The sequence below is a fragment of the Triturus cristatus genome, chromosome 2_2, assembly GCF_964204655.1.
Source record: "Triturus cristatus chromosome 2_2, aTriCri1.1, whole genome shotgun sequence".
In the NCBI taxonomy this organism is placed as follows: Eukaryota; Metazoa; Chordata; class Amphibia; order Caudata; family Salamandridae; genus Triturus; species Triturus cristatus.
The window spans coordinates 298773532-298796531 of record NC_140582.1 but is presented as its reverse complement, the minus strand read 5'-3'; positions in this window follow the sequence as shown (position 1 = coordinate 298796531).

Genomic DNA, 23000 nt, shown 5'->3' with positions numbered 1-23000 from the left:
TAAATGCTAATTCCTATCTATAACTTATCTCTGAAGATATCATGAAAACCATTCTTTTTTAAAAGTAGGGTGCACATTAGTTTTGTGGAAAAGCATCTTTGTGATTGGTTAAGAAAAATCAGTTTCAACGTGGAGTATATATCATAGGATAAAATTTGCCCAGCTCAACCACACCTGCTATTTGCATTTGGAAGGCACTGTTCGAACTTAAAACAATCATCAACTTTTCACCTGCACGTGTCGTTAAATGTTCAAGAAAATTTTACAAAAAAATATTGTAAAATTTTAAAAAATTGATGAACTTTTAACCTGCACGTATTGTAGAATGTTCTAGAAAGTGTGTTGATAGAATGCGTTGCACTTCTGACTTCTATGTGTTGTTGAATATTAAAAAAAACGGTTCATATGGAAAATTAAAAAGAAACCAATAGAGAAGTTTTGAAACCTAAAAGAATCAAGGAACTATTCTAATTTATTCTTTCCATGTATTTATGTGTGCAGCAACAAAATTAACTATAACGGGCGAATTTCAAAGTCCAGCTAACTATAACACCCCTGAAACCTATGGTTTTTTCATTGAATTTCTGAGGTTTTTTAAATGCTAATTCCTAACTATAATGTGCCTGAAACCTATGGTTTTTTCTGTGAATTTCAAAGGTTTTTTAAATGCTAATTTCTAACTATGCCTACAAATATAGGACATGTGAAGAAAGAAGAAAAAACGCACAGAAAGAAAAAAAAGAAGTGCAGAAAGAAGCAACAGAAGTCCTCAAAGATGAAGAAAAGTGCAGGAAGAAGGATAACGTGCAGAAAGAACAAAAAGAAGAGCAGAAAGAAGCCTCAACTTTTTCAGACGGATACTGGTGGTAACTGAGTCTGACTAACCAGTCCTAGAGCCAGTGCTATGTTAAAAGACACTTAGAATACAGTGAAAACACCTACATACACTAGGGAACATTATGCGTCGGGGTCCCCCTGTGATTAGCATGACCTCCTCTGTAAGCCCCATGTATATAATAGGGCAGGGGGATTAAAACTACCTCTTAAAACAGGCCACAGGGCATTTTTGCACACGTTAACTCAGGCCCCGTCCCCTCCCTTCACCACTGTGTAAACACGCCCTGTGTCCATTTTTAGTTGGGAGATTAAGTTCATTTGAATCCTGAGGGTCCCTAGGGTCCAACTAGCCCACTAGGTACCTCCAGTAAGTGCCACAGAGCTGCGTTGCAGAGAGGTGTAAAAAGTGGCACGGCCTGGACCACCTCTCTGCAATGCAGCTCAGTTGAGCTTACTGGAAGCACTTGGTGGGCTAGTTAGCCCCCAGGGGCCCTCAGTATTGAAGGAAAATGATATCCCCAATTTAAAACGTGCCATAGTGCGTGTTTGCACACGTCACCTCAGGCCCCGTCCCCTCCCTTCACCACTGTGTAAACGCGCCCTGTGGCTGTTCTAAGTTGAGAGATTAAGTCCCCTTGAATCCTAAGGGTCCCTAGGGTCAAACTAGACCACTAGGTACCTCCAGTAAGCGCCACAGAGCTGCGTTGCAGAGAGGTGTAAAAAGGGGCATGGCCTCAGAACACCTGTCTGCAGCGCAGCTCCCTGGCACATACTGGAGATGCCTGTTGGGCTAGTTGGCCCTCAGGGACCCTCAGTATTGAAGAGGAATGAATTCCCCAACTTACAAATCGCCAGGGGGCGCGTTTGCAGAGTGCTGCAAGGAGGGGGCGTGGCCTCCGGCACAATGCCAGTCTTTTATTTATTTTAATTTTTTAAGAAGGGGGGCTGTGTGGTTCCCCTTCTTATTCTAATTAGGCCTGGGCAAAAATTTCGTTCCGTTCGCGGAAATTGCGATAATTTGACATTTTTGCGTTCCGCGGAGAGCGCGAAAATGTCAAAAATTCCGGTTTCCGCAGCTTGGCGATAATTTGTTTCTTGCTCGCGCTGTAAAATGATACATTCTCGCGCGCGCGCGATCGCCTTACCTGAATCCCTGCGTTCGCCGACAAGTTTTCTTGATCCGGTCGCGTTCTCCATGAGATGTTGTATTGTTTTTAGCCATTTGCGCTGTCTCGCGACAGTTCGCGCCCGCAGTGACGTCATGCGTCGCGCGATCACGTCTTTCTTCTCGCGATCATGCACCGCGAGAACAACTCAAAACAAGATGGCCGCGCCCGCAAGCAACCACATGGGTAAGTTGGCGACCCGCAACCATGCAGAAAATCTCGCGAACATGCCGGAAAAAAACTTCCGCATCTTTGCGATATTTCTGCTTGTTTGCGATAATTTTAAACATTCTCGCGATAATTTGCGAAGGTTAATTCCGCAAATTCCGCCCACCCCTAATTCTAATTTATTGGCCCTGATGACCCCATCCCCCAGGGCCTGTCTCCTAATTATATTTTTTTGACCCCAATCCCCAGGGCCAGCCACTGTTTTTTATTATTTTTAAAAAATATATATTTATAGACACACCTAGGACATGCTGGACAAACCGTACGTACCTATCACCATGACGATTTGCGTGATATTCATTAAAAGGCGACTATGCATACAATTAATCCACGTGGAATGTATTTACACCACTAGTGAAGCTCTGACATGTCTGATGCCCTACCGTGCCTAATCCCGGTAGACACCCTTGTCGTTTATTTATACAAACATGGGTAGCTATTGATGGGCGCATTTAATACACATGCACACCAAGCCATTCAAAGGGGATTCAACAAAAATTCGACCAAAACTATGCAAAAAAAAAACCCTCACGGTTAATAAAACACACATCCACTGCCGGATGTGTAATACTTTTTATTTTACTCTCTGGAAAGGGGACGAACATCACTTGAGAGTCACAGCGCGCTCCTGGCAGAGCCCAATGCTTTGTTACACCCACCATTGCCTGCTGAGTGCCACACACCTCTGTGTTGTATTCCACTAGCTAGTGCATATGCTATGACACTCTCTAGCCCATGTGCACTGTAACACCACCCCGTGAATATGTCATGCCACACTTGTCTTCGCACAGGTTATATTGCCCCATCTAACGTGCCTTCCTCGATGCCTATGTTATAACGCACAGTGCTATGCCATACATATTACAATCTGGGATCCATATCTTTGTCACAGTGCATATGCAACGTTACACTCCCCAGCACATATTTTATATTACAACTTTAGAGACTAGTTAGGTTACACAACACTGCCCTGTGCATATTACACTCCAAGGCTCATATCGCATAGCACGCGCTAGTGCCTGTGCTATCTCGCGCTCTCCAATGAATCTGTCATTGCACACAATGTATTGCATATTATATTTCACGCCTGGTTCATCTTATATCACACTTTTTGGTGCATAGTTTATACCATACACTATATCTAGTTTTCATTTTCAATCGTGCTCTCAGGACTATGTTCTATATAACACTGTGTTCACCTACCCTTTTCACGGGCATTGCATTTTGCGATAGGGGGTGGAGGGTCAGGGGGTGTTTCTGCCAAGTGAGCCCGGAGTCACAGTCACAAACGTCCTCTTCTTCCTGAATAAAAGTGAGATTATGCTGCATACTTGTTCATATTTTAAGTAGTTCGCACAGACACACATTTTAAAAACAATAAAGTTCCTAATACCCGCCTTCTCTGAACAGTTAGCTTGCTGCCCCATCCCCCTCCTCCCTATCCTCTGTTGTGTGAATCCATGGACTAGCCTCCTCCCTCCTGCCATGCATGGTCTGATGTGCTGCCACTGCCCTCAATTTAGTATGATGTACCAGTCCACTCCTCCTGCCCTCCATTGCCCAATTCTATGCCCCATCATTGACCTCCTGCTTAAACTCTGTGCTAAGCTTGCTGCCCCTATTCTCCTTCCCCCTGCCCTCCGATGTCTTTGTGCATGCCCCTGCTCCATCCTTTTTGCTCACCATTTTCCATGGACCTGCCACTCCTATCTACTCTGAGTGTTCTGTTGAGCTGCATTCCCCTTCCACCTGCCTAGCATTGTCAGATGACTGTAACCTGTCCCTGCCACTTCCACCCTGCCTGTCCACATGCCATGCCCCTATCCCCTTCCTCCTGTCCTCCATGGTTCATTTTACTGCCACACCCTTCTGCCCTCCCTGGTCTGTTGTGCTGCAACTGCTCCTCCTGCCTGCCCCATGCGGTCTGTTGTGAGGCCCCTTCCCCTGAACTCTCTTGTCTGTGCCCAGGTCCTGACCCTCCCTTCTATCCTCCATCGTCCTTTATGCATGCCCCTGCACCCTCCTTCTTGCCCATCATAGCCATTGTGCTGCCACTAACCCTCCCGCTTGCCATGCATGGTCTTCTGTGCTGCCATGGCCCCTCCCACCTTCCGTGTGTGGTCAGCTAGCTGCCCCTGACCCCCTCCCACCTTCCCTCCATGGTCTGTATGTATGCCATCATAGTCTCATTGTTGCTCTCCATGGTGTGTCTTGTTTCTAGTGCCCAACCTGCCTGACCTCCATGGTCATCTTACTGCTCCTGCCCTGCCCCCTTGCCCCCAGCCTTCTGTTTCCATGTGCAGACCCCTATTCCCTCCCTCCTGGCTTGTTTGTTCCATTGTAATGCCCCTGATCCGTCCCTCCTGCCCCTTATGGTCTGTTATGCTGCAGCTTTCTCTCCTGTCTGGCCATTATGGTCAGCTAGCTACCATTGCCTCTTTCCCCTCTGTTCTCTGTTGTCCATGTGCATTTTCCTGTCCCCTCTCTATTGCTTTGTATGGATTGTTGTGCTGCACTCCCGTCCCGCATGCGCTGTGTGGTATATTGTGCTGCTGCAAACCCTGATGCCTGCCTTGTAGGGTCAGTTTGGTGCACCTCTCCATGTCCCTCCTGTCCTCTGTTATCCGAGTCCATGTCCCTATCCCAATTCCTCCTGCCTACCATGATCCAATGTACCATACTTGCGAACATTTTGAACTTGGTAAGAGGGAGATTTTGAAAAAAAACTGGGGTATTGATTTTCCCCTTTGAGTTACATTGAAAAAGAGGAAATTGTAGACAGGAGACAGATCAAATAAAGCCCATTTGAGCTTAAAAACATTGGACGTTTCCTGGCTGAATCGGGTCTGTTGGCATGTATGGTTGTACTACCATTGCCTCTTCCTTCTGCCCACAATGGTCTATTACATTGCCACAGCCTCTCTTGCAAGTCCTGTATTGTTGGTTTGTTTCCCCTGCCCCCCTTTCCACTGCCCTCCATAGTCTGTTGTGCTGCCACGGCCCTTCCTGCCTGCTCAGTGTGGTTAAATTGTTGCCTTTGCACCCTCCTACCTTCCTTCAATTTTCAGAGTCCGTGCACCTGGCCTCTGCCTCTCAACAGTATCCTAATGAACAACTAGATTGCTAACATTCTATATTTATTACAAAAGTGTGGAACGCCTGACGTCATCTTGATGTAATCAAAACTGTAATACCTAGAGCATTTCCTTTAGAAATTACATATATGAGAGGGTCTTATTGGCATCAAAATTATGGTTAGTGCTCTAAAAGACTAAAATAAGGACATATTTTCTGAGTTTTCAAATAGCGACAAAGCACTTTTAAATTATTTGTTACCTTTATGTTTTTTTATCCAGTTGACCACTTGATTAAATGTTGCACTTAGGGGAGAGGATGTGGTGTTACTTCCAGAACTGCAGACTTTGCAACTGGGGAACCAGGTTGGAGTTTCTGCTTCAGCTCAACATTCTGTGATTCTGGTCAAATCACTTAGTCTCCGCATGTCTACAACCAAAATGAATTTGTTCTTGTGTGATGTAACCAATGCTCTCAGTTTAGCTTATAGATCACCTTCCAAAACCTCTGTGGGAAAAGCATGAGAAAATATTTTTCTCTCAATCATGATATCCCAGCAGAAGGCTTTTTCACATGGTGAAATCACCTTAGAACATACCACAATTCCTAAAATGAGTATGGTACCATCAACAAATGATTTATAATGTAACTAAAGTCTTAAAACCTTCTATTAACTGCAATTCTTTTTAATGAGGTGCTATCATGTATATTGGTCCCAAGATGGCTGCCAACACTTCTTGGATGAAGTGCTGACAGCCAATCAGATCTCAGGATGAGATGAGTGGTTAGGCTCCGCCCACATATATATATGATTTTACTTTTGATTTTCTCAGGAACTACTGGACAGATTGACACCAGACCTGCAAAAGGCACATCCCTGACCTGAGGACTACCTCTCTGCCAAATTTCAAGTAATTCTGTTCAGCCGTTCGGGCTGTACCTTGGACTAAAGGTCCCTTTGGAAAATTGCATGGGGAAAACGCGTTTTGGGACCCCCCTTTTTTCTAAGCCCCCGCTTGACGAATCCCCCCGAGACTTTAAGGGTAGGAGCGGAGCGCCCCACCTATTTTGAAATTTTCGCGAGGATTCGTCAACCGGCGCCAAAGTTATTCCAAATAGAATGTTGCGGATTTCCTATGGAAACACGGTCCTAACTATAACTATCTACTGGCGACCGCCAGTAGATAAAATATATATATATATATATATATATATTACCTACTGGCGGTCGCCAGTAGGTAGTTATAGTTAGGACCACGTTTCCATAGGAAATCCGCAACATTCTATTTTGAATAACTTTGGCGAATCCTCGCAAATTTTTCAAAATAGGTGGGGCGCTACGCTCCGCTCCTACCCTGAACGTCTCGGGGGGATTCGTCAAGCGGGGGATGAGATAAAAGGGGGGTCCCAAAACGCGTTTTTCCCATGCATTTTTCCATAGGACCTTTAGACAGGGCTACAGCCCGAACGGCTGAACAGAATTACTAGAAATTTGGCAGAGAGGTAGTCCTCAGGTCAAGGAAGTGCCTTTTGTAGGTTTGGTGTAAATCTGTTCAGTAGATTCTGAGAAAATAGCCTTTAAATCAATATATATATCTGAGCCAGCTTACGGTGCGCTTACGGTACGCTTACCGTACGCGTACGGTGGCGTGCGCGAGCGCGATTCTGATTGGCTCTTAGATCTTAGTAAACATTCGAATCGGCCGAAACCAGGAAGCGGCGGCCGCCATTTTCTCTCTCGCACTGAGAGTGATGTTTAAAATATAAAGCACAAAAACATGTAAAGGGGCTGTTTAGACAGCTCCCACACACATAGCAATGTTGAGGGAGTCCCCAAAGATCCCCCAAGGCCAAAAACGGAATTTTTATTTTTTCGCAAATTTCGCCAATTACGCTTACCGTACGCGTACGGTAAAAAATTATAAAAAAAAAAAAAGTATCCACACTCTCCCCACCCCGTGTGCAATTGGTGCCTGAAGGGCACCAAATGTGCATGGCTTATTAAAGATGAGTTAAACTAAAATATTTAAAAAAAAAATAATTAAAAAAAAAGATTATCCACACTCTCTCCACCCCGTGTGCAAATGGTGCCCGAAGGGCACCATTTGTGCATGGCTTATAACATATACGAAAAATTTAAATATTACCTTTCAAAACGAAGTGCATCATATGTCCTCCATGTGCGCACGGTGCGCGAAGCGCATCGTGCGTACATGGTCCATCTAGCGTAACGTGGGCACGCGGTGCGCGTGGCGCACCACGTGCCCACCGTGCGTGCACGGCACTAACTGCGTAAAGTGGGCGCGCGGTGCGCGAAGCGCACCGCGTGCTCACTGTGCTCGCACGGTGCGCGAAGCGCACCGTGCGCGCACGGAACGAACTGCGTTAAGTGGGCGCGCACGCCACGAATGGCGTAAAGTAACTTAGCATTTAAAAAAACGTACAAATTCACTGAAAAAACCATAGGTTTCACACACGTTATAGTTAGCGGAAATTTTACTGATAAAAAACCAATGAAATTCCCCCGTTATAGTTAGTGCAGGCAACTATAACTCACGCGACCGCAATCTTCTGCTGATGACATATGTGTCTTTATGAAAAAAAATATTTGTAATATATGTATAGCTAAAAATGTATGGAAGAAGACATGGGCAAATAAGTGTCTAAATACAGTATTAGCATCAGCAGAGGATTGCGGTCGCGTGAGTTATAGTTGCCTGCACTAACTATAACGGGGGAATTTCATTGGTTTTTTATTAGTAAAATTTCCGCTAACTATAACATGTGTGAAACCTATGGTTTTTTCAGTGAATATATATATATATATATATACATATATATACTTTTTTTTTTGTTTGTTTTTTTCAATGGCCCGAAAGCATTTAAAGGGCGCACTCCCAGCAGTGTTCACCAAGGGTTTATTCATTTTAGGGAAACCAGCAGCTTCTTTTAGGGTAAATTTTCCCCGACGCGTTTCAAGGACACATCCTCTTCATCATGGGCAGCTTAAGAAAAGCACAGACGCCTCCAATGCTTTGTATGCAAATTCCCTCGCAGGGTATGCGCAGTGCGTTTGTATAGTACTTTGCATCCTGGGACATCGAGTCCCCATTGGAGATAGTTATTCCTCATAGTGAGTTCTGTGTGATTCTTATATTAAAAGCATTCTATACCCGCAGTGGGCCCCCAAAAGTCCTGCTCGTTGTATTTTCCATCACCGCTGTACTGTCTGCGGCTTAGCACAGTTCCATCGCCGCGCAGTCTCTCCACTTCAGGAAATGGTGCATCCTTACACGGCAGGGCAGCCGTGGAGATCATATTTTTTTCAATGGCCCGAAAGCATTTAAAGGACGCACTCCCAGCAGTTTATAGAATGCTTTTAATATAAGAATCACACAGAACTCACTATGAGGAATAACTATCTCCAATGGGGACTCGATGTCCCAGGATGCAAAGTACTATACAAACGCACTGCGCATGCCCTGCGAGGGAATTTGCACACAAAGTATTGGAGGCGTCTGTGCTTTTCTTAAGCTGCCCATGATGAAGAGGCTGTGTCCTTGAAACGCGTCGGTGAAAATTTACCCTAAAAGAAGATGCTGGTTTCCCTAAAATGAATAAACCCTTGGTGAACACTGCTGGGACTGCGTCCTTTAAATGCTTTCGGCCATTGAAAAAAATACATATATATACATATATATATATTCACTTAAAAAACCATAGGTTTCACACATGTTATAGTTAGCTGGGCATTTCCCTCGTAAAAAACCAATGAAATTCCCCGTTATAGTTAGTGCAGGCAACTATAACTCACGCGACCGCAATCCGCTGCTGATGACGTCAGATATTACATCACTGTATTTAGACACTTATTTACCCATGTCTTCTTCCATTCATCTTTAGCTATACATATATTTCATTTTTTTTTTTTTCAGAAAGACACATGTCATCAGTGATGTAATATCTGACGTCATCAGCAGCGGATTGCGGTCGCGTGAGTTATAGTTGCCTGCACTAACTATAACGGGGAATTTCATTGGTTTTTTACGAGGGAAATGCCCAGCTAACTATAACATGTGTGAAACCTATGTTTTTTTAAGTGAATTTGCAAGGTTTTTCAAATGCTAATTCCTAACTATAACGTGTGTGAAACCTATGGTTTTTTCAGTGAATTTGTACGGTTTTTTAAATGCTAAGTTATCTATTTATTAATATATTTTTTTAAACAAAACTTTTTCTCGCCGCGCGCGGTGGGCACACGGTGCGCTTCGCTCACCGTGCACCCACTAAACGCAGTTCGTGCCGTGCACGCGCGGTGGGCACGAAGCGCTTCGCCCCTAAGGGCCAAATACATTTTTTTTTATTTTTTGAAAAATCATGGAGTGCGCGCACGTTGCGCGAACTTCGCAGAATTTTTTCCGTTTGGGTGGTGCGGCGATTTTTCGAAAAATTTTTTTTAAAAAATGTTGCCCTTGGGGGTCCTTCTGGGACCCCCTGACCACGGCTAGGGGGTCAGGAACTGTCCACCCTGCCCCCTTTTCACGTTCCCCACATTTGTTTTTCACCCCCTCAGAGTGCGAGAGACAAAATGGCGGCCGACACTTCCTGGTTACGACCGATGCGAATGTTTACTAAGATCTAACAACCAATCAGAATTGCGCTCGCGCACGGCAAGGTGCGTGCACCCAGCGCGCACGCTGCGCGCGTACAGATATATATATTGATTTAAATGCTATTTTCTCTGGAAATACTGAGCAGATTTACACCAAACCTGCAAAAGGCACTTCATGGACCTTATGGCCACCTCTCTGCCAAATTTCACGTAATTCTGTTCATTCGTTCGGGCTGTAGCTGCGACTAAAGTCCCTATGGAAAAATCCATGGGGAAACCGCGTTTTGGGACCCCCCCTTTTTCTCGGCCCCCGCTTGACGAATCACCCCGAGACTTTTAGGGTAGGAGCGTAGCAGAGCGCCCCATTAGTTTTGAAAATTTCGCGAGGATTCGTCAATCGGTGCCAAAGTTATTCAAAATAGAATTTTGAGATTTCCTATGGAAACTCGGTCCTAACTATAACTATCTACTGGCGACCGCCAGTAGATAATATATATATATATATATATATATATATATATGTATATATATATATATATATATATATATATATATTCACTTAAAAAACCATAGGTTTCACACAAGTTATAGTTAGCTGTACATTTCACTCGTAAAAAACCAATGAAATTCCACGTTATAGTTAGATCAGGTAACTATAACTTGCGCGACCGCAATGCACTGCTGATGACGTCACATATTACATCACTTATGACATGGTCAGTGACATCACTCATGACATCAATGATGACATCTGAAATGACACATTGTGCATTGCGGTCGCGCAAGTTATAGTTACCTGATCTAACTATAACGTGGAATTTCATTGGTTTTTTACGAGTGAAATGTACAGCTAACTATAACTTGTGTGAAACCTATGGTTTTTTAAGTGAATTTGCAAGGTTTTTTAAATGCTAATTCCTAACTATAACGTGTGTGAAACCTATGTTTTTTTCAGTGAATTTGTACGGTTTTTTAAATGCTAAGTTATGTATTTATTTTTAACTTTTGCGCGCACGGTGCGCTCCGAGCACCCACGTTGCGCATTTCATACCGTGCACGCCTCGCCATTTTTTACAAAATATCAATTGTTTTTTTCTCCCTTGGGGGTCCTTAGATTTATATATTAAATGTGATTGTTAATTCTTTTTTTTGTTTTTATTTTTTTTTACCGTACGCATACGGTAAGCTTACCGTACGCGCACTCCGCGATTTTTTTTTTAAATTATTAAATTTATTTTTCATACATTTTGGTCCTTCGTGAACCCCCTGACGAACACTAGGGGGTCTGCAACTCTCTTCGTTGCCCCCTTTTCATGTTATCAACCTTTGTTTTTCAGTGCGAGAGACAGAAAATGGCGGCCGATACTTTCTGATTTCAACCGATTCGAATGTTTACAGTCATGTAACCACCAATCAGAATTGAGCTCGCGCACGGCACCGTACGCGTACGGTAAGCTTACCGTAAGCGCACGGAGCGCGCTTACAGATATATATATTGATTTAAATGCTATTTTCTCAGGACCTACTGAACAGATTTACACCAGACCTGCAAAAGGCACATCCCTGACCTGAGGACTACCTCTCTGCCTAATTTCAAGTAATTCTGTTCAGCCGTTCGGGCTGTAGCTCGGACTAAAGGTCCTATGGGAAAATGCATGGGGAAAACGCGTTTTGGGACCCCCCTTTTTTCTCAGCCCCCGCTTGACGAATCCCCCCGAGACTTTCAGAGTAGGAGCGGAGCGTAGCGCCCCATTAGTTTTGAAAAATTTGCGAGGATTCGTCAACCGGCGCCAAAGTTATTCCAAATAGAATGTTGCGGATTTCCTATGGAAACACGGTCCTAACTATAACTATCTACTGGCGACCGCCAGTAGATAATATATACACACATTTATATATACTACTTAGCTCTACTGTTCTCTGATTCTGAAGCACTTTTGGTGACTGCCTTCTTATTCTGGGTTGGAAAATATAAGCAACAGACCATATGCAGCACTTTGCAGCGATCTGCCGATTAAACCCCCCAAATGTTTTTATGACTATTTAAACTTGCCGATAGCATATTATATAAATTGGATACAGACAAATTATCACATGTGTTACCTCCTATAGCAGGTACCTTACATTCCTAAACCAGTTGGCTAGTATACACAGATACAATTGATAAGATTCCTTGGTCATCAGTGTTCTTATTAGTTTAACTGAGGCCAACCAGAAGATGACTGGTATAATTCTTGTTGCTGCTGTAAACTTAGCCTTTCATTCTTCTAGGTGCAATTAAATAAGTGCCACTCAGTTGAGTGCTGCTAACTCCCATTACCTTGCTACTGAACTGCACAGCTGTGACGACAAGTAGTAAGTAGAAGTAATGTGTAGAAACACAAGTCAAGTTAGGCATGAATGAGTTTAGCTTCATCTATTTTTGCACCCACTTTTGTAATAAAAATGAGTGCTGCGATGTTGGATGCGACTTTCTGCTGGACAGAGCTTCGAACTTCAATTCGCCAAAGGCCAGTGTTTGCGAAACTGATATCAAAGGTCACATGACCCCGGTTACATGACAGTAAGTGAACTCACATTTCCTTTGGCATCAAGACATCACAGGAAAAGACATCACCCACCCTTTATTTAACCTTCATAACATTTCAGTAAATGCCACTTGTTCTCTGACCATGCAGCATAATTTTCACTGTGCATTGATCAGCACAGTAACCCTTATAAACATATTTTTTATTGGCTTGTGACTTTGTCCTTTGTAAATGCTGGAGTTTGATTCATTAAGAAGCTTGTTAGTCCCTCCTTAGTACGGCCATGTAGTCATTTGTATCCTCCCATGGTTACTGGCCCCTTTACTTGGTGTTCTTTTTCATTTTTCTTCCACTTCGACCACTGGTTCAGCACGGCGCCGGCTTTCAAATGAGCGGCAACATGGGCATATACAAACTATGGCAGCTGGGTCTTTTTTTTCTTTTTTTTTAACATACTGACTAATGTGGCCGCCCGTCTCGTTGTGTGCGGCTTGCCCATCGCTTTTTAATTTTTGTAAAATTAAAATAAGAAATAATGGCGAGCGTGCATCTTGTTTCCTCTGCAGTGCTAACAGGCAAACGTGGCTTCGTTATAGAATTCCAATCAGTTGGATAACACGTTCATCCGAAGGCTCTCTGCGATAAGGGTGGGTGGCGGAGTCTACTGAGCAGGCAGGGACCTTTGGGGCAGGTCATATCATACCCAGTCCCGCACGTCAGCTGGAGCAAGCACTTTGTTTCTGAAGCTGAAGTTGTAATGACCGCATTGTTACCTACCGCAATGTAATATGTGGCATTGTAACGTCACATATTCGTGCCAGGCAATTTCGAACATGCTGTCAGTGATTATTAATTGTTGTTGCAAAGTTTTGCAATTACATTTGCACCAAAAACTAATTAATATATATATTTTTAAGCAGTTGTTAAATTAATAAATCTCTGCAACTCCGGTGCAATTTGAAGGGACTACCTTTCTCAAGGTTACACACCACAAGAAGGAGCCATGCATCATTACCCGCATCTGTGTCCTGTGACTATTTATACATGACCATAACCGCAAGGTCACATAATCTATAGAATAGGATGATGTAAATGGTCTTATTTCCAGTTCTTTTTTTATAAATTGCACTGAATGTCACAAGTTGTGGCCTATCCCTGGTCTTTGCATGCTCAAATAGGAAGGGTTGAACTCTACAACAATGTAAAGGCCATTGAATGGAGTTGGGTTGAAAAGCACCCAGAAGTCATGGAGATGGTGTACACCATGACTAAGGGGAAGAGGAGAGAGGGTTTGTTTGGGCCAAAGCCCATGAGTCTCTTTTTGATAATATCATAGAGATACTAATGCAAGATATTAAGGATCCACCCAAGAGCCAGAAGGAAATTCCTTGGTATACAGTGGCTGTAGGGTAGCCAGAACCCAATTATTGCAAGCTGCCAAGGCCACACCTTGTGATATGCAGTGCAATTTATAAAAAAAGAACTGGAAAAGACCAAGAGGGAATTGGAGAACTCCCTCTGGGATGAGCTGTCTCATGGGCAGTTGATCAAAGGCAACATCACATTTTAGGCTACCCTCGAATTGAAATGTAATGGTGGTAAAAGATCTGTGGAGTACATTGTACAACCACAGGTTTGGGTATCTAATGTTAGTAAATTATATTCTTGTATGGATGCCGTGTTCTTCAAAAAATAACTAAATCCTGGAAAGACTCCTCCTACATCTCATTTCAAACCTGGTGGTATGGTGTTTGTAATAACCATAGACTTGATAGAGCATGCATCAGTCCTCTTTCTCTCGCTATCATAATTATCATTATCTGGCCACAGATTCTTAAGCAAACTTTGTCAGTTTACATAACCCACAAACCACAGAGGTGCCTGCACCTCCTTGATTTCTTCCTGATTATTTTATATTTGTAATGATTATTCTACAATGTTGAATGTTGCTGTTTGAAGTGTAATACTTTACACATTGCCTCTGACTTAAGTCTGATGGCTCTGTTCCAAGCTACAGAGGGTTGAGCATAGGTTAATTTGAGGTGTGCTTGTGATTTCACTCTGAGAAGAGTTGTGGTTGCTGCTTGAAATGGGTTTCACCCCCCTCAACCAGCAACCTGATTTCTTATACTCACGTTTTAAAGTGAGCCCTTCTCAAGATGGTGGATTAACTGTAAAACATTATTAGAAAGTTCAACTCTAAGATAGAGTTGGAGTTTTTCCCTGTGATAGCAATTAAGATATGAATGGCAGTGGTAAACAACACACCAGCCAGCACCTCCGTCCTATTTACCAAAGAAGTCCAAGTTTAACATTCTGTCCGTGGGCGTGCTCAATGTACAATACTATGCCACTCACCCAGTGTTATCTAGTATTGAAAAGAACGTATCCCCATACATATAACAACAACTGCTTAATTACAGAACACAGCCACTAATAATTTTCACTGCTGACTTCAATTCAATTCAATTCGATCAAGCTTTATTCGATTACTTGTTTAGGATAATCATAAAAGCACAATAAATTTCAACATGGTTTTCAATCCATAAAAAATTATTAAATTACAATCATAACACGATTACATAAAGAATAAAACCTGAAAAAATAATCATATTAAAAATGAACTCACATCATAATAGATTTTCTACTTTTAAAAACATTTTTTAAGAAAACAATCATGGAAGCAATGACAAGTTTTTTTCTAGGGATTGTAAGACCAGGAGTGCTGGGCGGCATTGTCTCAGCCCAAATGTTCTTAATACCAGGACGATCCACCTCCTTCTCTGAGCAGAATGAAATTTACAAAAGAATAATACATGCAGGGTAGACTGTACAGATACGTCATCACACGGACATTTACTCAACACTCTCGACCAATCGTTAAATTCTGGGAAGCTTATTGTTCTATGCAAAATGCCCAGTCTGAAACGCATCAACAATAATCTCTCGTAGTCGCCTGTAATCATCCTTATATATGGCTGTATTTTAAAAGTAGTCAGGGTGAGATGATGGGCCTGAACAGTTGGTTTTGTCATTTCGGTAATAGTTCTAATTTCACCCAAAAAACGCAGGCAACTACCTTTAAGATTGTTCCTGGTCACAGTGCGCATGGTATTGGGATCGTTGTAATATTCTGGGTGACCTAAATTAGATAGAAAAGTTTTTACATACTCCAACCACCTAATATGCATAGCCCCATCTAGCCCTAAGCTATCATTCAGTATATGGCGGTTAAGTACCGTCTTGTCGGAGGTCCAGATCCTGTGCCACAGGAGAAATGGCTGAATTTTTATGGTATCCGCTTGATATGGCATACCCAGTTCTGTATGGCAGATATAAGTAGAGGTGCTGTCTGGAACAGCCAGCAGAAACATAATAAACATAACCCCAAATACCCGCACCATAGCAGGCAATTGCTACACATTTTGCCTTATATATTTGTAGTAATTCCACCGGAGGCCGCCTACCCAATTTTCTACTAAAATGTGATAAAGCAGTCAATGACTTAACTAACAGCAACCTCCTGGCCTTGACTGCCTGGGTCCAAGTCCCTGTTCGGTCGAACAAATTCCAGAGTTAATAAAAAGTTCCTGAGCATTCAATCCGATTTGCATCAATGAAGAAAGCTCTACTCTTATTACTACCTACCCCACACTTCGTTACAAATGTATTTGAAGTATTAATGGCACGAGCGTATATGTTTCCATGATTCTCTACATATTATAAGTACGTATACTTGAAAACTGGACAGACTGAACACCAGTCATATTTTTAGCGCATCGCCCAAATCTTAACTTCATTTTTTCGACCTTGGACAGTGTTTATTAGTTCTTCTCTATAATTGAGGAAGCAAAGTATCTGGTCAACACTATTGCTGTAATACATCCCATACTATTGAGGGATCCCGAAGACTTTAAACTACAATTTTCCCAACTATTTTAGAGCCTTGAAGAATTCGTTTCACGACGAAACAAGTGTCGGCTGTCAGCATCAACAACATTCACTACGTGTCAACATATTCAAGATCATTCTTTGCATTCTGACTTGTTCTGTACTTGAAAGACCATTGTTGATACATAGAATGATGTTTTTGTTCATCATTAAAATAACTAAGAACAAAGTGAGCAGTGAAATTTATTAGTGACTGTGCTCTGTAATTAAGTGATTGTTTTTCCCTGTGATGTTAGCTTCTGTTTATTTATAAGGGAGGTAGTCGTAAGAGGAAGAAGAGCTGTGACACATTTGTTCCTTGATTTTTTTTATTTCATTCTTTTCACACATGCTACTATTTTTGTCCTGGAGTTTTGTGTTGAGCAAATTGATCTTCAGCATTTTTTCCCCTAGATTCTTGTTTGGCTTGTTTCTCCTTCCTCATTTCAGGAAGACGTGGTTTCTTGCTGATGTAATTTTCAGCTTATGAAAAGAGCTATAAGATTGCCAGAGAGGCTTCTTCCCTTTTACAGTTTTTTTCTCTTTTCTGGGAACCTTTTAGGGAGATGCTTCACAAGTTTCAGGTATACTGTTTTGTACAAGATGGCATGGAGGCTACTGGTAGGAGCCAACTTTTCTGAAGACTGGTTCATGGCGATTTCTAGGTGGATAAAAGAAGGACAGACGCCTAGTTGCAATACCTTCGTTGTTATAATGGTTGTCCCATGAGCAGATGTAATCGACCGTACCCGGGTCGTCAAAATTTACCAAGATACAGTCCCCCTCGATGGTTTTTTTACCTTGCCCTACCCATGGTACTCTACGCACCATTAGGATCTTACTCGACCTATTGGGAGGCAGTGGCCGTCTTAAATTGAGCCAATGCTGTACCTTATTTTTCAAAGATCCTGTGGGCTCCTCTGCGTCCTCCTTCAGCTCTGGTACCCCAGTCCGGTCCGGTCTGTTAAACCTATCAGGAGAATGTTGCACTCATTTTGAGCACTCAACGTTGGGCAATTTATTGAACGTTTTAATTCACGATTGGAATTTGGGATATGTGAATGAGCTTTGCAACCCACAAATTAGTTTTCAACCTACTTTTAATGGGCATGGACTGCGTTCCACAATAGATTTTATATTAACTACTACTAGCCATTGCAACAACATCCTCATGTTCAATACAGAGGACATTGCTATGAGCGATCACTTTCCCCTTAGCACTATACTTGACGTTGGAATGAGAAACGGAACAATACCAAACATAGTAGAAAATCTCTATGGTTATTCCATCCAACTGGCGAAAAGAAATGGATTCGTAATAAAATGGAAAATGGTTGATCCTATTAACTTCCTGCATAGTCTAATTACTGTTACAACAAACAAATGATGGACGGAATGCTGACAATGCATACATTCTCCCCCAGTCAAGAGATCTGGGTTAAATCCATCGTTCTTTTGCCCACTACACCACCCCAGTTTAGACATGGCCATATGCAAATCAGTCTTGACCCTGTGCCTCATGGGAACAGTCCAGCCCGAACTGCCAAGCCATGTCTTCCCTGGACCGGAATCAAGCATCCTAGGACCGGTTTCTGGCTATCAGCCGTCATCAGCCAGGATAGCATGAATCCAGTGGCGTAGTGAGCACGGGTCCCACGTCTGGGAATACCCATCCCACTTAGGGCGAAAAGCGTTACAACAAACAAATGATGGACGGAATGCTGACAATGCATACATTCTCCCCCAGTCAAGAGATCTGGGTTAAATTCATCGTTCTTTTGCCCACTACACCACCCCAGTTTAGACATGGCCATATGCAAATCAGTCTTGACCCTGTGCCTCATGGGAACAGTCCAGCCCGAACTGCCAAGCCATGTCTTCCCTGGACCGGAATCAAGCATCCTACTTACTGACCAATACTCTAATATTATGACTTGCCTGGAAGATTCCCCAGATCCAAATGCGGTCATTAAAGCGTTCCATAAGATCGCTACGCAAATATCCAATAATCTGACTGGAACGCATAGAGAAGGGGGGGGGACCAAAACCAGAGGGCTGGTTTAATTCTGATTGCAGTAAAGCTCATGCAAACTTGAAACAATCCCTAAAAAAAACGCCTAGAAACCAATCAGACGTTAGAGCAGCCAGATTAGCATATAAACTTACATTACGTAAACGAAAACTAGAGATTAAGGAGAATGCCTGGGCTGCCTTAGTGAAGGCGTCTTGTTTGAGAGATAATACCGCGTTTTGGAAAGCAGTAAATGCTCCCTTTTTTGTGGATAGAAAAGTTGACATGATAGACTTGGCAATCTGTTTGGATAGATCACTTCACTGAACTCTATAAGAAGGATGATTTGCCTAGTCCACAAACTGCCTGTCAAAATATGTCGAATAATAGTGTGTCCATTTCAACTGTTGGCTTCCCTCTGGAGATTTCTTTTTCTGTCACGGAGATGGAGTTAGCTTTATCTGAAAGCTCAAAAAACAAAGCCCCAGGACCGGATGGGATCCCCATAGATTTATTCAAGGAAAATATCTCCCTTTGGGCCCCGCTCCTGACCAATTTATTAAATAGCTATAATAAAAAGGGATTTTCTTCGACTTGGCAGGAAGCAATAATTGTCCCTATTTTCAAAAAGGGAGACCGTAACGATCCTAAATGTTACAGGCCTATTTCGCTGCTCGATTCGCTGATGAAAGTAGCAGGTAGACTTATCCTAAATAGATTACAAATATGGGCTAATGACAGTAACATTCTTTCTAAATTTCAGTATGGCTTTAAGGAAGGATTAGGAACAGTCGAACAAGGACTTAATTTAGCTATAATAACTGCAAAATACACGATAGCTAAAAAGGGTAACCTCTTCATGACCTTTGTCGACTTAAGTTCAGCCTTTGACTGCTTAAGCCATGAAGTTTTGTGGGCTACTCTAATCGCACTTGGTATTGATCTGAACATTTTGAATTTTATTAAAGAGTTGTATCGAGGAGCAGGAGCAAAGGTCCGTTTTGGCAAAAAAGGGGAATGCACAAATAAATTTCCTATTATGAAAGGTGTACGCCAGGGTTGTATCCTGGCTCCCTTTCTTTTTAATTTATATATAAATGGAGTGGCGGATTTCTTACTAAAGCAGAAAGTAGATTATCCCCAAATAAATGGCGAGGCTCTTCCTATTTTATTATACGCAGATGATGCGGTTATCATGGCCAGAACCCAATTAGGCCTCCAAAAGGCGTTAACTAGTTTTTCAGCTTTTATGACATCTAGGGGTCTAAAAATCAACATTGGGAAAACTTTTACCATGAGCTGCACATCAATGAATAAAGTTCCTTGCAATATTTTTTTAAATCAGTCTAAGATAGAATTAACACATACTTTTTCTTATCTAGGGATTCTATTTAATTATAGGGGTACTTGGACACCAGCAGTCAATACTAGGAATTTAGCATTTGCTCGATCAATTGGTGCTTTGAAACAGTTCGCAAATAAACTGGGAGGTAGACCTGTCCGTATCTTAATGGACATTTATAAGGCTAAATGCGTCTCAATGGCTATTTATGGGGCTGGTATTTGGGGCATTGCAGACTGCCGGGAAATCCAAGTAAAGGAAAATATTTTCCTCCGGTATTTGTTAGCAGTTCCAAAATCCTTTTCTTCGTATGTGTGCCATAAGGAATTGGATATAATTTATATATCTGATTTGATCAAAATTAGTCCTTTGTTGTTATGGTATAAGATATGGACCTCAACAGCTACCACCTTAAATAGAGCTGTTTTACTTGACTGCATTAATCTTGAAAGAGCAAAAAATATCCAGTGGCTAGCATACATAAAGGTCTTTTTAACAAATATGGGGCTACTAGGTTATTATAATAACCCTACCTCATTATCTATGATTTCGAGAAAGGAATTTAAAGACCGCTGCCTTGTTTTCCTGGAGAATCAACTTTGGTCTAAAGAAAGGACTAAAAAATCTGTCTTACAACACCAGCTACTCCTGCAGGGCATTGGCCTACAGCTTTATCTATCGCCTGACCAAACTTGCTATGATAGAATGTTATTGGCTCGTTTGAGAACCAACTGTTATTATAGATTAATAACATTCCCTGATATAAACAATTGGTCGTCATATTTAATTAAATGCCCATGCGATGACCTCTCCGAGCAATCAACTATTCATAGTCTCTTGTTTTGTAAATTTTATGCGTGGGGGAGGAAGAGACACTTGATTCCTTTATTAAAAATCTGGGGCTTAAGGCAGTGTAGACCAGCTTTTGTAAAACTGCTTATGCTAGAAGATGAAATTACTATTAATGCTGTATCTAAGTTTTTAAAATACGCAATTAGATGCAGATCTTCTATGTCCTAGTTCCTTTCAATTTTATGTCTAATAATGAACATTTTATTATGATGTAATTAACTGGACTTATCTGTCTATTTTTATTAGCATGTGATTGTTCTACTTACTGTGCTTTTATGTTTTTTTAAATATGAAATCGAATAAAGCTATCTTTGACTTGACTTGACTCATAAGACCTTCTCAGTGTCCAGTCCATGACAAAAATCCACAGTGAAACATTAACGGAAATCAATTTGTGCCAAAAAGAAGAGATAGCATGCCGGACACAATGGGTCTCATTACGATGACAGTGGGACCGACACCGATGTGCCATCAGTGTTGGTCCCACCAACATTTATGTTAGTTGTCAGACCGCAGCATTACGATACAGTTGATCGCTCAGACTGCATTGCTCAAGGAACCGACCAACAGCTTCTGACGTGCTCAAGGAGTTCGTTGGGCAGTCAGTTGTATTGCATTACCCACAATGGAGAGGGTGCCTCTTCAGGCACCGCAGTGGGGATTACGATCCACCTTTCCACCAGCCATTTCATGTTGGTTCTTCCGTCTTGAAAAGATTATCAAAAAGGCTTGGTGCCTCTAGCAGGGCCCCTGTACCCCGTGGCACTCCACTGTGGGCCCTAGGGTGTACCTGTAGTGCCCCACTGAACATTCCTGCATTGTGTGGCAGGCAATGCATGGTGAATGCCACAGGGTGCAGGGATGTTTAAAAACATACCTTTTGGCATTGGAGCTTGTGTTGAGGACCTTTTCCAGGCCACAGCACAAGCCTCAATTAAAAGAGGCATGTTTGGCAGTTAGATCCTATTTTGGCTGTTGGGACCACCAACTACCTGTCGGTTGGCCCCTTTACCACAACAATGCTAGTCAGGCATCGTTCAACCGGCATCATAATCAAGCCCTATATTTTCTTTAGCAGGAATCATAGCTTCAACATACGAAATAATAATTGCAAAGAAATAATTAACTCACAGGAATCCACTTTACTCCTAATTGTAAATGGTGTAGGATGAATGGTCAAAATGGGTCCTACGGTATTTAAAACAAATTATTTCAACTTTCTCTGAACAGAAATACGTGAGTTTGAGGTTGTAAGGTTGAGGAGATGGCTCATACACTGTCTGAATTGTAAAAGGTTTGCATGGTTGATTGTGCCCTGATTCTTTAGAAACCCACAAAAACGGCAAGAACAATGATATTTGTTCATAAACCTCTGGCAGGTGGATTTGGTATGAATAAGCTTGTTATAATATGATACATTACCATTAGAAATTAAAGTTGAAATAAGGAAAAATAGTGAATCAGCTAATGACTACACATTACATAGTAACCACAAGCTCAAATTAAATAATGACGACGAAGTCATGCAAGAAACGCAAACCCCACCTGCGGATATAATGAAAAAGGCATTGGCGACAAATACGCCATCAAGAAAGAGTGGCGAAAGGAATGTGGAATTGAGTTATGAAAATCAAGATTGTGACACTCTTAACCAGTCAAAAACAGCGATTAACAAAAATAGGGTAGGCAATGAGCAAGTGGTAGTAAAAACTGAATATACCGGTAAATATAATAACTTGGTTAAATCAAAAATTCAAACAGAAAACCAAGAAACTTGTCAGGATGACATAAACACCCCTATTAGAAAAAATGAAATACCTATTAATCACATTTTAAAAAATGCAGGTAATCAGGACCTAGGACCTATATGGGATATATTTTATCAAACATCAATACTAACTCTAGAAGCACTGACATACCAGTCGAATAAAATGGACACTCAAATTGAAATACTTGGAGTCATGGCTAATGCAGTCGCCGGAATCAATCATAAATTAGCTGAGCTAAACAACCTAATAAATAAAGCTCAAAAAGAAGCAGCCTCAAATTGCTTCGATTGCACGTGTGCACCTATAATAAACAAACTGGCAACTATCCCGGATGTAGTAAACACCATATTGGAAGATGTTAAAGACATCGTTCGAAAAAAACATGAAAATCAAAAAGAGGAGATATGTTGCATTGACAAAAATCCATCTGCATCTGTAGTGGAAAAAAATTGGTGACATAATAGATTCTAATGTCGTGACCAAACTAAACTCAGAAAGAATGCAGAGGAAACAACAAGAACTAAATAGCCTTGATTTCCCAGTACAGTTGAATAATGTAGGAAAGAAAATGAAGCTCTAATAGCCTTTGAAATTACAAAGAGACAAAGAAAAAAATTAGGTAAAGCAAGAAATAAGGCAAAAACATATTC